This window comes from Hesperophylax consimilis, chromosome 4 (genome assembly GCF_061612785.1).
Source record: "Hesperophylax consimilis isolate HC1 chromosome 4, BYU_Hcon_1.0, whole genome shotgun sequence".
In the NCBI taxonomy this organism is placed as follows: domain Eukaryota; kingdom Metazoa; phylum Arthropoda; class Insecta; order Trichoptera; family Limnephilidae; genus Hesperophylax; species Hesperophylax consimilis.
In genome coordinates, this window is record NC_142839.1 from 18,695,363 (window position 1) to 18,710,723 (window position 15,361).

The 15,361-nt window shown below is 32.9% G+C and overlaps 1 protein-coding gene across 1 annotated transcript in view; it reads left to right on the forward strand.

The window, feature by feature from the left end:
* LOC149424327 (uncharacterized) overlaps positions 1 to 15,361 on the forward strand; it is a 565,550-nt gene that overhangs the window by 51,648 nt on the left and 498,541 nt on the right. The gene's annotated exons all lie outside the window — the stretch shown is intronic.

The following is a 15,361-nucleotide window of genomic DNA, read 5'->3' on the forward strand; positions in this document are numbered from 1 at the left end:
TAAATTTCCTTTAATTCCGTTGTACATAATTTTTTTAATAAGAATAAGGTGGTCAACCTTGTCAAAAGCTTTTTTGAAATCGCAATATATTGCATCTACCTGGTGGCCTCGATCCATACTAGTAAATAAGAAATTTGAGTAAATAAGTAAATTTCTCATGGTAGATTTGCCTTTTACAAACCCGTGTTGTTGTTCAGTAATTTTGGCAGCAAGCTGGGGATATATATTGTCATGGACAAGTCTTTACAATAGTTTAGGGATCGCCGAGAGAATGGATATTGGCCTATAGTTTTTCACTCTTTGACGCGAGTCACCCTTGTGGACCGGTATAATATAGGCCAACTTCCACCTATCAGGGAAAACCCCATCACTCAGGCATTTATTAAATATTATGGTAAGTGGCACACACAGTGACGACGCAGCAGATCTAAGAAAAAACGCCGGTATTCCATCGTGACCCGCACCTTTGTTTATGTCTATTGATTTTAAACTCGATTGCACTTCTTTTTCCGTTAGTTTAATTGTGTGAATGTGCGCAAGTCCTGAATTTCCTCAAGTTGGTCAATGTTAATAATTGGGTCATTGATAGAGGAAGGTTCAAATGTTGACTTAAAGAATTCAGAGAACAGATCACAAATTTCCTGGGCATCGTTAGATTTGCGCCCTTCGAAGGACATTGCAGCAGGGTATCCATCGGACGATTTTAATGAGGATATGTATGACCAAAAGCTTTTCATATTATTTTGCAATGAACTTTCGATGTTGTCAAAAAATAACCTTTGGGTTTCATTAGTCAATTTTTTGTATGTAGCACGTAAGAAGGAAAATTCACGATAATCAGAAAGACCTTTATATGTCTTCCATTTGAGCCTGACTTTATCTTTTTTCCTTGATAACCTAATAAGTTCTGGAGTAAACCATATGGGGAATTTGTCATTTCGTCGTGCCAATACTGGAATAAGCTTATCAATTACATTGTTTATGTTTAAATAGAATCGATCTACTTCTTTTTCGGCTGATAAATTTACGATTTCAGATAACCAATCAATACAATTAATGTCCTCATTAATCTGAGCATAATTAGCATTCCTGAAATTGCGCCTACGCTGCATTTTGTTTTTGATTTTTGGTTGAATTACGAAGGATATATCAAATTCAAGGGCTGGGTGGTGTCTATCCTCTGAGAGGAGAGGGTTGTTGCTACGTGTAACATTTGTTTCGCTACTGTAGAATACGAGGTCTAAGTATTTTTCATTATGGTTAGGTATACAGTTATATTGGAGTAAGTCCATCAATGACATTGCTTGAAGCGCAAAGTTTTTTATGCAGCCGTATTTGAGGAGGCGAGACCTTGACTACTGTCTTCGGAAAATGACCAAGTCAAAGTTGGTATATTCATATCTCCTAGTACACAAAGTATTATTTGGTTGTGATGAATATACAGATTCCAGGTTTTTGGAGAACGTATCATAGACCGTAGGTTATGAGGCAGGAGGTATGTATACTGCACATATGATGAGATTGAAAGACCTTACCGGAATAAAAATGAAGATTTGTTCGATTTGACCATTTTCCCAGTCATCGAGCCGGAAAGATGCAAGCTCCTCGCGCACTGCTACCAACACACCGCCTCCATCCATTTTACCAGTGAGGGTACGGTCTCTATCACGTCGGAATACCGTGTAACGCGAATCTATGAATTCAGCCGTATTTATACTTGCTACAATCCATGTTTCAACTAGAACTATAAATACTATGTCGTAGTTATTCGATAATACATGAATTAGTAGCTCCTGGGTTTTGGTTCTAATACCACCACAGTTCTGGTAATAAACGGATATAGATGATGATGAGATCATTTCACCAGAGTAAGGGTGCCGTTTGACATATTCCACAATCGCACGAGTGATACATTATGCAGGGCATATGAGGCTTCGAAATTACATAAAAAACATAGACTACTTATTAGATCAAGGAATGTGAAATATGATGACATTTTAGAATGTGAATGAATATGTGAGAAACATGGTATTGGTTTAAAGTTATAGAGATATTGCGCGGTAAACAAAAATATAAAGTAGCTTTGAAAGAAACAAATTACAGGAAACAGAATACTGTGAAAAAGCGGATACCGAAGACAGCAGTAACATGTTTGTAGTAAAATGTTTTGCTGATCATGTGTGATTATCTTTTGAAGGTCTCCCTCACGGCGAATGGTGAAAACCCGAGAGAGATCGTTCCTCTTCGCCAGAATACTGCCGTTCCGCACCCATATGTATTTAAAGCGGTTAGCTTTTCCGGAGTCTCGTGTTTTAGCAAATAGGATTTTATTTTTCAATGTAAGGTGCTCGTTTATATAAAAATTGGTGGTGGGAGTACCAAATCCTAATTGTTCCGTGGTAAGGCCGCGGCGAGTCCTTGCTGCAGCGATGACATCATCACGGAGTCGCTTTGTGGAGAGCTGGACGACTATATTGCGTGGACGGTTGGAGGGCGAGGAGTGGCCGCGAGCGACGCGATGCGCAGAAACCACACAGCTACTTGGAAGTCGTATCGTCCTGGTTAGATACAACCGTTGAAAATTGAAACAGTACCTCAAATAGTTCATGCTATATTAAGTGTCCAGTGAACATAGGGTTAATTCTCAACCTACCTCATTCTCTTCGCATTCCTCTCTAAAACTCTCATAGGCAATGTTCCGCAAACACGCGGATTACAAATATGGTTCACTTGCTCCGGGACTCATTTATGACAAAAGTTTCTTTAAAAATGCATATGAATGCTTTTGATGAACCAATTTTTAACACTGTTTAAGTTTTTACTAGAAATAAGTTCATAATTTTTTTATAAATTTAATTTAGATTAAATTTGATAATATTATTATTAAGTTCTGCAAGTGTTTTAGTTTTTTATTATTGTGACAGCTGTTTCGGCTTACAAGGCCAGTTTGAAAATGGCCTTGTAAGCCGAAACAGCTGTCACAATAATAAAAAACTAAAACACTTGCAGAACTTAATAATAATATTATCAAATTTAATCTAAATTAAATTTATAAAAAAATTAAATGGAGTTCTACGAATTAAACACAAAAACAATAAATAAGTTCATAATTGTTTTATCTAACCGTTACAAGATTACAAACAAATTCTTTCAAGAATTATTAGTTTCAAATAAAACTCAAAGCATATTTTGAGAAAATAAATCATTTAAATTCTGACAAACTTTTTGTTTTTTTTTTTTTTAAATTTGATTTAGTAAAATAGAATTCCGATTAATTAGAAATAGAATTAAACTTATTACTATTTAATTGTAGTTATTTGATTTGAGTTAAATTATATTAAAAAAACAACATATTAAAAATATTGAGAAGGAACACTTTATTTTCTTGACGCCATAGCGGCGGCACTCGAGTAATACGGCAAACCATGCATGCTGTTCCTATGGCGGCACTAGTCCTAAGGGTATATGCTACCACCTTCATGTTTTGTACATTTACAAAATTATTCCAAATGAAGTCCCACATACATCAATTTATTAATAGAATACTCCCACTAAAATTACGTTTCACCAATTGAGGATATATTCGACGTATCGTTTCAATTTTTACTTTCAATTAAAGAAAAACACGTACGCTTGAATTTAATTTTAAAAAAAATTTCGTTTACGTGCTAAGAAAACATCCAAATGAATTATCTGAAACAGAAATACGAGATTAACCTTTATGATATAAGGGCACCCACAAAGGTATTCAAATTTCATTTTTGCTGTCTAATTCTTTAAAAAAAATCACTTGAGTTATCTCACATAAAATAAGCATTATATAGGAAAATAGAAACGTTTTTAGGAGCAGCCTTCTTTGGTATTAATAAGATTAATAAAAATCTCGTGACTAATATTTTAATTTTTCAAAAAGCGTTTTATTTTGTAATATTTGACAAAGATTTATTAAAAAATTATGTTAAATAAATCTTAATTTTACTGTTTTTTAGGAATCAATAATCCCCTAAAGTTTCGAGGAAGGAAGGAGTAAGAATATCCGCACCTTTAAAATAAACAACGCAAGTAAAAATAAAAGTTACAACGGTTCTCCCATTGGCAAGACCTTAAAATAACCTCTACATTTCTTCCATCATTGAGATAATCCTACTGTGATGATTCGTTTCGCTCAATAATTATGGCGGCCTTAGCTCCTCGCCTAGTCAAGGGACGAGTGGAGACCCAGCCCCCATGGGCCGTAGGAGCCTCCAGCCCCGAGCCCACACTCCCGGGCTACTCAGCGCAGAATGCGATAAAAAACCTTATCGTAGGACGTTATCTCGTAACAAATTGGAATTTTACGCCGAATGGGCGAATTCACACATAAAAATTTACATCCCATCTTAAATTCAATCATTACTTCTAATTTATGAAAGGCTGAATGATTTTGTAAGGCCACCATTAGTTTCGTATCCTTGTGTTATTCCAAGGGAATAAATAAAATGTGAAATTGAAAGTGTATAGCCCAATTAATTTCCTTGTTGGTGTATCGCTAGCAAAATAGCGTGGAATAGAACGAGTATTGAATAATTTCGGAAAACATTGCTTCGATGAGAATCAATCTCCGCTAGGAGAAGGCACCACCCAAGTCGAAGCGAATGAACGTGAAAGTGTATATGCATGTATATACCACTTAATTAAGACATAATAAACACGAGATATAAAATACATATTATTCTAATTTTAAGACCGCATACGTTATCAGCCGTTTATTTTAGTACTTTCTTACATTGCCGCTTTGTACTAAAGTAGTGTTGCAGTTCGATTTGCATGCCAAGTTCCAAAGTACGGCGGTGACAACCCCTAAATAAACAAATCCGAACCCAGAAAGAGTGCTTTCCGCAAAGTATTTACTATTTATAGGGGACTTCGTGGGACATATGCAACCCTTCCCCTTATGGCGTGGTGCCAGACAAGAATGTTTATCTGCCCGTTTTGGCCAAAGTACCATAGATAAGGATTAAATAATTTTCAAAGAGTCATTTGATTTTATTTGAAAATGTGTTTTTCAATATATACGAAATAGCAGAAATCGCCATCGGAAGAATTGGAACAATTTCAGATTAAATACATTTTACCTCTTCATTCAGTTCATTGACCAAAAGCTAAAAGGGCAATCTATTTTAATTTCCTACCTGTAAGTGATTTGATTTAACTTATTGTTAGGAAATTATTCCAGTGCTGAAAATGTTCAAATTGTTAATTGAATCAACATAATTTTCAGAACATCAATAAAAATTACGACTGCCAACCCAATTTATGGAAATAATTTTCCTCGGGTGGGTATTTAATCTATCCCAATTCTAGAGAGATAGTAACTATGATTCGAATATTTTTTTATCAAAAGGAACATTAAACTCATTAAAGTTTTGTTACAAACTAATTATAGGAAGCCCCGGAATGAATTAAAACTTTTAATATGATTTAAACGGTTATTTTGAAGTACGCTTTATTTCCGCGTGTACGTTTTATAAATCTGTCCTTATACCAAAGCCTCTTATCTTCTTTTGGGGTCATTCCTTTGAGCTATATTTCAATTCTATTTTACAAAATGCCGAAAAAATCTCATTTAAATATCACGAGCTTTCAAGGGGATATGGGCGAGATCTAACGGAATAAAGACGGTCAAAAGGCATTTCTATATAGAGCTGTGCTCTGCATGGTAAGGGGTGGTTTGGTGGTGGAGGGGGAGAAGAGGGTGGGCGAGAGATCTGAATAGTCATGGGGTGGATGGGGTGCGTTTAATACACATCTTTAATTGCTACAAAGATACTTTATTTTCACTCAAATTACATCGCCAACCAACTGGTAGACATTTTTATGCAGTATATCTGGGTAATATATAAAAATTTAGCCGGTGTATGTTAGCGCTCACAAAATTCGAAAAGTAGTCGACCGATATCGCTGAAAATTTCAAAGTTTTTTCTTACCAGTACCATGAGTGTTTAGAGAGAGGTTTGAATGGTAGAAAGAGTCGGGGACGACCGAAGAATACTCAACGCAATATCTCTGCATCGGAATAAGACACGTAGTAAAATTAAAGTCGATGAAATGTAGTTTTTGAACAGTAACATTGTAGAATGCAGTAGTTAAAGGTGAAAAAAGTCGGAGACGTCCAACAAATAGATTAACAATAGCGAAGCATTACGGTGTCCACTAGTTAAATATAATATCTAACTGGATTTCTGGAAACTAGGAATGAATTCAGGCATTTATGTTTATTTTTGAGACAGACCTTATAAAGTCCCTACTATGTTAAGAAAGAGGATATATGTAGACAGGAATTTTCTAACAAGGGTCTTAATTAAACGAAGAATGTAAGATGGGTGCACATAGCTCATTCTACGTGCGTACCATTTTGCATAAGAACGGGTCTGAATAACAACCAATTTCTGAAGCCAGCGTCGACTACGAACGGGTGTTCCACTCTTGTCCGCTTGCCAACAATGGATATTTGAAATAAAAGTAATGAAATATTTGTGAGAAAATACGAATTATGCAAATCAAATAGTAACGTACGTCTTGAGTCTCAACGGGGGATCTGAATCTTGAATGTTAAATTGTTAATTAAGTAAAAATTTGCATGAGTGCTTTTTTTAAGTATCCTTAATTACTTTGCCCATTGTTGTCATTTTTTCGTTAAAAACGTTCACATTTTTAGTTTTTCTTGGTTTGTCTAGGGTCTAGGTGTATCAAAAATAGGTAAATGTATTACTGTTTTAATAATAATAATTATTATTTAAATCGCTTTAACCGTGTGTTCATTGTGCAACCCCAGCATCGTTATCAAACTTCAGTATGTAAACCAACCCCTATTAATACAATGGTTGTGTTTAGGTAATAATTTCGTAGCACCTTGGAAGAGCCTTTAAATCCCTTATTTTTTTATACATAATGTGTAGCATAACACGATATAATATAAGTTTTATAAACTGTTCCTATTACCACTATAAACACTATGAGCATCGAAACTACATAATATGGATGCTTGATAAAAAAGTGTTAAAATGGCACAAAACTGTTATTTTCTTCTAAAAAACTTTTTTGAGAAATCAGTACCATACATACCCATACAAAGTATAATGCAAAGTAACCTTTCACCTTTTTCCGAGTGAATTGTAAAATACGTAGTGACGTTTACAGATAACCTCAAAATACCCATTGTACCCACTCGTATTATTTTAATTCTTTGTTAGCTTACTGTAAAAAAATGCCATTAATATTTAGGAACATATTTTGAAAATAATAAGGCAAGCACTGATTTGAGATATGTTTGAAATTAGAGGTAAACGAAAATTTTACACATAGTTGTGATAAATTATTGTGGTACCTACTTACTAGAAATGTTTTTTATAAATTAATGTATGCAAATATTCATTTGAATAGATTATGGTTTTGGTTTTGACGGAGCTTTGCAACCTCAAAGGCATTCAAAATAAATTCGGAAAGGTAGTTTTCCCAAAAGGTACGCACGAAAATGAGCTTTAAAGGTCAAATACGGTGGACATGCAGCAATACGAGCTGCGTGCTTTTATAATACAAAAATCTGTTAATATATTTATTTTTATTGAAAAATAAATATAAATTTCTTGTGATAGTTAGATGAACCAAATGACAATTTATTTATTGTAATGGTTGAAATAATTATATTTTAAAAGAAAGAATATTATTCCTTACTCACGAGTAACCTGACAATATTTGACAATCTCCAACCATCACATTAAGATGGCTGTGTAATGTTGCCTGTATCGTGATGGAGGACGTCTACACGGAGAAAACTTACTAATATAAAATATTTCTAATTTATTTAAAAATATGTTCAATTTATTCGTATTTCTGTTAAAAATGTTATGAGGATGTCCGAACAAGTGTTCATAAAAAACAGGGAATCAGGAAAAGCGTAGCTGCATGAACGTTCCGATATATTCTGAATGGACTAATATTTTATTAAGAAATGGCTTGCCATCACGGTTTTAACAGGAATTTAATAAATCAGCCTACTCATTTTTGCCAACTCAGCCACTGATCAATAGACGGAAATCACCCCAATAATGATTATTCTCTCCTATCGGATTCCGTTCGAATTTTAAAATAAAGTGTTATTCCATACAGAAAATGGCTTATTCTAAACATCACAACATTTAGTAGTATTGATGTTATAATTATTTTTATGCGAGATCGCTTGAGGCTGAGAGGGTGAAAGAAATAATAATGCGAACTAGTAATAGAAGTCCAGTGTTTATGTGGCTGCATTTTTTTGTTTTGTTTTATTGGTGGTTCCAATGACACTTATCACAGTGATCACCCTGTAAACATTAATCGTCTTGCTATTATTTAAAAATACGCCAATTTTTCTAAAGGCGTAGGTTGAATAATAATAAAACATTCATTTTTAATAGTATTTCAGTCTAAAAAAAATGTAAATGACGAGATAAATTGAGTAAGAATATATTTTTCTACAGAAAAATAAATGCTGGCCTCGAAATATAAAGATACAGAGTATGTTTATATTTATGAGAAAACTTTTCTCACAGCTCATATCCTTAGATTCAAAGCTATCAATTTTGTGATACCTCGTTCTAGCGATACCGAAAAAATACTCTAACTCTCTCGCGAAATAAAATATCGGCTAAAAATAGTGACATTCTCAGTAGATATATTATGTAGATTGGACGAGTTATGTCCCTTCTTTATAAGTTTACAAGGAAATATGAAACTGCCAGTGGCGCTGCGATAAACTCACAGCCCCCGGTGAGCACCTAAATGGTGCCCACGTGAATCGTAATTTGCCATAAATTAGATATCCTACAAAATTCCTACCTATTATTAATATGTAATTTATTAGCGATAAATTATTTATTGAAGCTTATAAACATCGTTGTAATATTTAATCATCGAAGAAGATAATAATATAGACAACTTGAATATTAAAATAAAAAGGCAACAGTCGCAACTGAAACTCGAATCCAGAACATCCTGGATTCCTCGAGTCTGAGTATCTAGCGCGGTAGATCGATAATGTTTTTTTTCAATTAACTTGGCATTGTTCCCGGGCATTACTAAATAAATAAGTGTTCTTAATTTATTCGATTGATCTGTTGTTTTTACGTTAGCAATCTGGAGTCGTGCTCGCAAAAGATGACAAGTTATCGACATGATCGATAAATTCTTTATCGCTCGACCATGCTGGATACCCAGGCATCTCTACAATTTTTTTCTATTGAGATCTATAAAACCGTTTTTTACCTTTTTATTTTCTGTGTCTTCAATTCGATTCATATTTTCATTGGCAGTAATTGATATAATTTTTGTTCTTTAATTACTTACCGTCTTACTAATAAGGAGTCTTACACGCTCGTTCAACATAGGTGCGGTTAAGCCGGCCTCGAGCATGGTTTAAGACCGTTTTAATTAACCAAATAAACGCAATGGTAATTTTGTAATTACGCCGCGTAATATTTATACAACTTTTTTTAGCAAGGCTGTAAGTGCTTATACCAGCGAAATTACTAGAAAGAGTTCATTATCAAGAAATTGATGTTATTTATTTTAAACATTTAAAACCACGCACATATTATAATAGTACCTGAAGGTTCTCATTTATGCCCATTATTACTTAATGTGTATATACGATATTCACAAATGTTTTTTACATGCTAATTACCTAGCATATGCAGATGATAAAAATATATACTTAGTTACTAAATCAATCAACGACTGCATTAAACTTCAAGAGGACCTCAATCGTCTTTTTGTCTATTACAAATTAAACAAACTTGTTATTAACATTGCAAAATGCATTAAATTAACATTTACACGTAATAAAAATAAAATATCCTTTTATACACACTAAATGGCACACGCATCAATGAAGTAAAATATATCAGGGACCTTGGGGTAACACTGGATGTTAAATTAAACTTTATCCAACACACTGATAACATCATTAACAAAGCTAAGAAAATGATGGGATTTATAATTGGCGTAGCAAAACCCTTCCAAAACATAAACACTCTATATTCCCTTTACACCTCATATATTTGCCCGCACCTGGAACACTGTACACCGATCTGGACTACTTTATACCAAGCCCATATCGAAAGAATAGAAAGAATTAAAAAAAAATTAAACACATAAATTATAAACTAAACTTACACTTCTCAATTTATACTGAATCCATTAAATTTCATAATTTTAACTCCCTCCAAACACGACGTCTAATTTTTGATCGATTCTTTTTGTTTAAAATCTTAAATAATGGTCTGGACTCACCAGAACTTACCAATTTAATAAATCTTCATATTCCATCTAGATCAACCCGACAATCTGATTTATTTTATCCAACCTCGTGTAGAACAAACGTCGAAAAAATTCCCCAATTCCTCCTATATGTGCACAATATAATACAAAATTTTAAAGCATTGACATTTTTGGTAATAACCTAAAGAAATATTGATATAAAGTAATGCGTACGATCGATTATTAATATGAGAGTATGGAATGTATCGGGTGTATCTCCTATCCTCTTCCTCTCCCCTTCCTTTAACACCAAATTAATTTTAAGTTATCAAAACTTCATTTCCAATGACATTTAACATAAGAAACTTCTGTGGCTTGACTTCAGTTAACTTGTATATTTATATCTATCATTGTATATTATATAAAAGCTATTTGTTTCTTACAAAATAAATAAATAGTAGTAAATGAATTCAGTGTAGAAAAAAAAGATTTCTAAAAACTTAATAATTATTACAATTGCATCACATTAATATTTAAAAAACTTGAATTGTAACTATGTGCAGAAATAACTTTAAATGTAAAAATTTATTTTATTTTTATTCTTAGGTTTTTCAATAATAATTATAACGTCGAAGCAAAACTGAAAAAATCATGAAACAAAACATTTCAAGAATACGTTCGTCAGTCGTAAAATGAAGAGAGGTAGGTTATCTAGTTACTTAATAGTCAGATATTTTATGCGTAATTCGTCTACGAAATATATTCAAGCACCGGTGCATCTTATATTCCAGCTAAGCGACTGAGAAAGTTAGCCCCAAAGCTAGAAATTAAAGATTGAGGCTAGTGAATTTGAATATCCCAGGCCAGCCCTCGCGAGGTCTGAGCCCCTAGACAGCTGCCCAAACTACCCTAATGGTCGCCAAGCCACTGCATAATACATTGCACAACATAATATCTTCCCAAGAAAATCGTTAAATGGAAAAACCAAAAGAAGTTACAAAGATATTTTCTGATATACTCATCTGATTTACCGAAGTGCTGCGTAAAATATTTGACAGTTCGAGTAAATTTTCAGATTCTCATGACTCATGACTTTGAAGAATAATAACATAAAATTATAGGATAGACAATATTGAAGATTTGACATCTGTTAACGTTGTAGAAATGCTTTCATTCTTAATTTTTTTTTTCTTATTTAACATCTCATTGTTTAAATCTCAATAGAGATCTTAATCTCAAATAAAAGTTGTATTTAATTAAAGAACATAAAATTATAAAAAAACTTTGAGAATTCCTCCCTTAACTTTTGAGGGGGAAAAGCTCATTATATTTTGCTCAAACTAACGATATTTAAATTTCACTTGATAAATTCCGACTTATAAAATTGGAATTTATTAAAAATTCATAATTTTTTCAAGTTTGATGTCTAAACGTGATTGATGCTTCCACCAGATCAGTTTTAGCGCCAATTTATCATTATCAGAGTTGGACGCCGAGCAAAAATAAGGAAAACAATTACTATAAAAGTATCTACCTAAACTGGATTTTAAACAGATTTCTCGGTAAACGTAGATACTGTTTTAGAAACTATATTGTTATCTTTTTTCGCCAGCTTGTGGATAAATATAATTTTCTTGTAGATTTATTTTGATCCACATTTAGCGTACTAATTTCATTATATTACTTTATTGTGTGAAGTCACTGACAGACACAATGACTTGAAAATGCCCTTTTAAAGGCTATTAAATGACTTAGTGGTGATTTTTTGCAAGCGATTTTTTTATTTTTATTATTTATTTATTTTATTTTTTATTATCATTTGAGAAAAGGCTTTGAATGACGGGTTGTGAATTGTTCATAATCGAGGTGAATTTTGAAGTTCTGTTATTATTTCAGTTCTGTGAATCAACTGGCCCACGATGATATAATATCAGGCCTTGAATAGAACTTTCAAAAAACTTGAAAATTAACTTAATAAAAATTTGAAGAATTGTTCAAATTCTGTGAAACAACCCATCCTTATTTTGATATCCCTACTTGATCGTGCTATGTCTTTATCGGGCGTCCCCGACTTCTGCTACCATTACATTTGCGTAATATATTCTCTTCACACATTTTGTTCGCTCATTCGCTCTACATGCCAAAACCATTTAAGCGTCCCTTTCTTAATCTTATCATTACGCTTACATCAGTCTTGCATTTTTATCGGATCTCCACATTTCTGACACGATCATAAATGGTTTTACCACTCATTCGCCCAGAGATCTCATTTCTACAGCATTCAGTCTACTTTCATCCTTCCTCTGCCAGTTCCACGCCTCACTGCCACACATCAGGGTAGGTACCAGCACTTCATTGAGAACTGCTACCTTCGCTTCTTCGAACATTTTTTTGTTAGCGCCAACTGCGTTCAGTCATCCATTCATGAAGTTATCTGCATTTACCTTTCTTTCAATCTCTGTCAGCTATTCCATCTATCGTAAACATAATTCCTAAATACACAAAATCACTAGGTAGATACCTACGTAAAACAAAAATTGTTGTTTGATTCAACTGATTAACGAACTACTCTTTAAGTATACTTATTTAATTGTTTTATTATGTTTCCTCCGGCTGATAAAATGTTATTTTTCCAAGATTCATTAAAATTAACATTCATGATCCAGACCTGTTAGAACCTAAAATAGTATATTATTATTCTTTTTTTGCTGCGCCCCATTTGAAATCACAACCTCTCGACTCAAAAATTAACTGCGTTAGATAATACGCTACGGGATCATTGAATTATCAACCAACGTCAGAAGCCAGAGCTTCTTTTCATTTTAGAGAGGACTTTTTTTGTATTTTAAGTGCCAGCAAATTGTAACTAAAATACCATTAATTCTCCAGCTTCATAGCAAGATGACTATCATTATAGTCTAATCCGCTTTTATAACAGTTCATCGACCGACCCGGAGTCCGCACCCCACCGGATATACGAGTACTGTACAAAGTACAACGTGCATTGCTTCTGTCTCCGCTCGTTGGGAGCAAGCGGGCTGCCTTATTCATTGCTCTCCACGGTACTCGTACTATTCGCTTTGTTCTATAATATTATGCCCTTTTCTACTTTTTATTGGGCTACACATGAGGCAAAGACGTAAAAAAATTAAGAGACTTAAAAATAAACGAAATTTAAAAGATCCTGAATTTTTTATTTTGATTTTGGATTGAAAGGGTAATTAACAATCGTCTTGATATCTTAACCATAAGATAACATATATTTTCGATTTAATTATTTATAAAGTCCTTGTTTACTATTCTGTACTCGAACTTACGAGTAGTGGCTGTGTATTTGATAAGGATAGCCGATTTTTCTAGATATTTCCGAATAATTTAGTAGTTAATTTATTAATATTTGTTATTTGATAGTCACTTCCTCATTAGACCGATAGACTAAATTTCTACAATGTATGTTCCTTGAACAGAGAATACTTAATGTCGATCTAAATTTTCTTTTCAAAATTGTTAATGCTTTAATAAACTGCCCTTTTCTACTCCATCAAATCAGGTTCAACGTTCGTAGAATTGGTTCCTGAATTTTAAATTATATTCCGTTAAATATTAAAAAAAATATCAAACTAAGCTGGGGTATGACTCAGTTTTACCGAGAATGTACCCTAATTTTAACGAGACGTATAAAATTCATTCCATTGATTTGACAATGTCATCATTGGCCACCTTCAAATCATCTTCATCTTCAAGACTTAAAGCTCCCTATCGTGTTGTTCTAAAAACTTATTACTGTTATATAATGTATATGTAAGTGTATGTATTAATGTAATGCATATGTGAGTGTGGGTATGTATATGTATGTGTGTGTGCATGTATGTGTGTATGCATGTATGTATGTAGATGCATGCATGTACATTATTCTTTACTTACAGTGTTCTTGTTGTGATATACTGTGAATCATATTATCCATTATGTCATCAATTTTGTGTTTGTCTGTAATTAGTGATATTATCAACCATGTTAAATGTAATTGTATTTGCGATAGCTTTGATATGAATCACTGTTGACAAACATAAAAAAAGCTAAAAAAAGCTGTCAGGAGAATCTTGAAATACCCCCCGAGTGAATTAAAATATAAATATTGCATTTATCTACCTATGAATATGGTGAATATATACGCAAATAATATATGATTTTAAGTTATTGTGTACAGAGTAACGAGAACTTGAGAAAATTTGAAATAAAGCTTTTACGTCGTTTCTAGGACGTATTGCCCCATTCCATGTTTTAAATATATATATATATATATATATATATACAAAATATATATATATATATATATTTTGTGTTTAGTGGGTGTACAAGTTATTTTGAACTATTGTTGTGGTAAAATTGTATGATTTAATGGTATTGATGTAAGTTTTTGATTACATTTATGAATTATTAAAAACGGTGAACGCTCTCAAACAACAATTACTTAAAAAAGCTTATTTGAAGACTATTAAACAACTTATGTGTGATGTTTTGCATGTAATCTTTAATTTCTTATTTGAGAAAAGGATTATTGGTTGTCATGCCTGGTGAAGGACTACCAATCAAAATCGAAAAATTGCTTGAAATATGTATTTGAGCGTAAGAATCTGATATAGTTTTTCACGAGAACAACTTGTGCTTAATTATTTATTTCACCAATTATCTACCCTACCAATTAATTTGTAAAATAAAAACGCTTTTTCAAGGAACCAACTTTAGTTAAAGTAAGTTCAGAAGATTTAAAAATTTCGCCCTTAACAAGTATATCTTAAATTAATCGAAGAGTAATGTACTCCACTGTACATTTTGTAGTTGCACGACCTTGAAATAAAACGGCAGCAAAAAGTTTCTGTGAAATAAAATCTGACGGTGGCTAGGAAAAGAAGAACACCTTTCATTCCATATAATTTCAATTAAGCTTTAGAAAAATGAACGTAAAACTAAACTACCGGTAAACGTGTACCATACTTTCATGTTTTCTGTTCACTGGAAAGCGCAGAGCATTTAAGCCAAATATTTTCAATGCATCATTAAATTCCGTAAAATACCCATCTTTTAA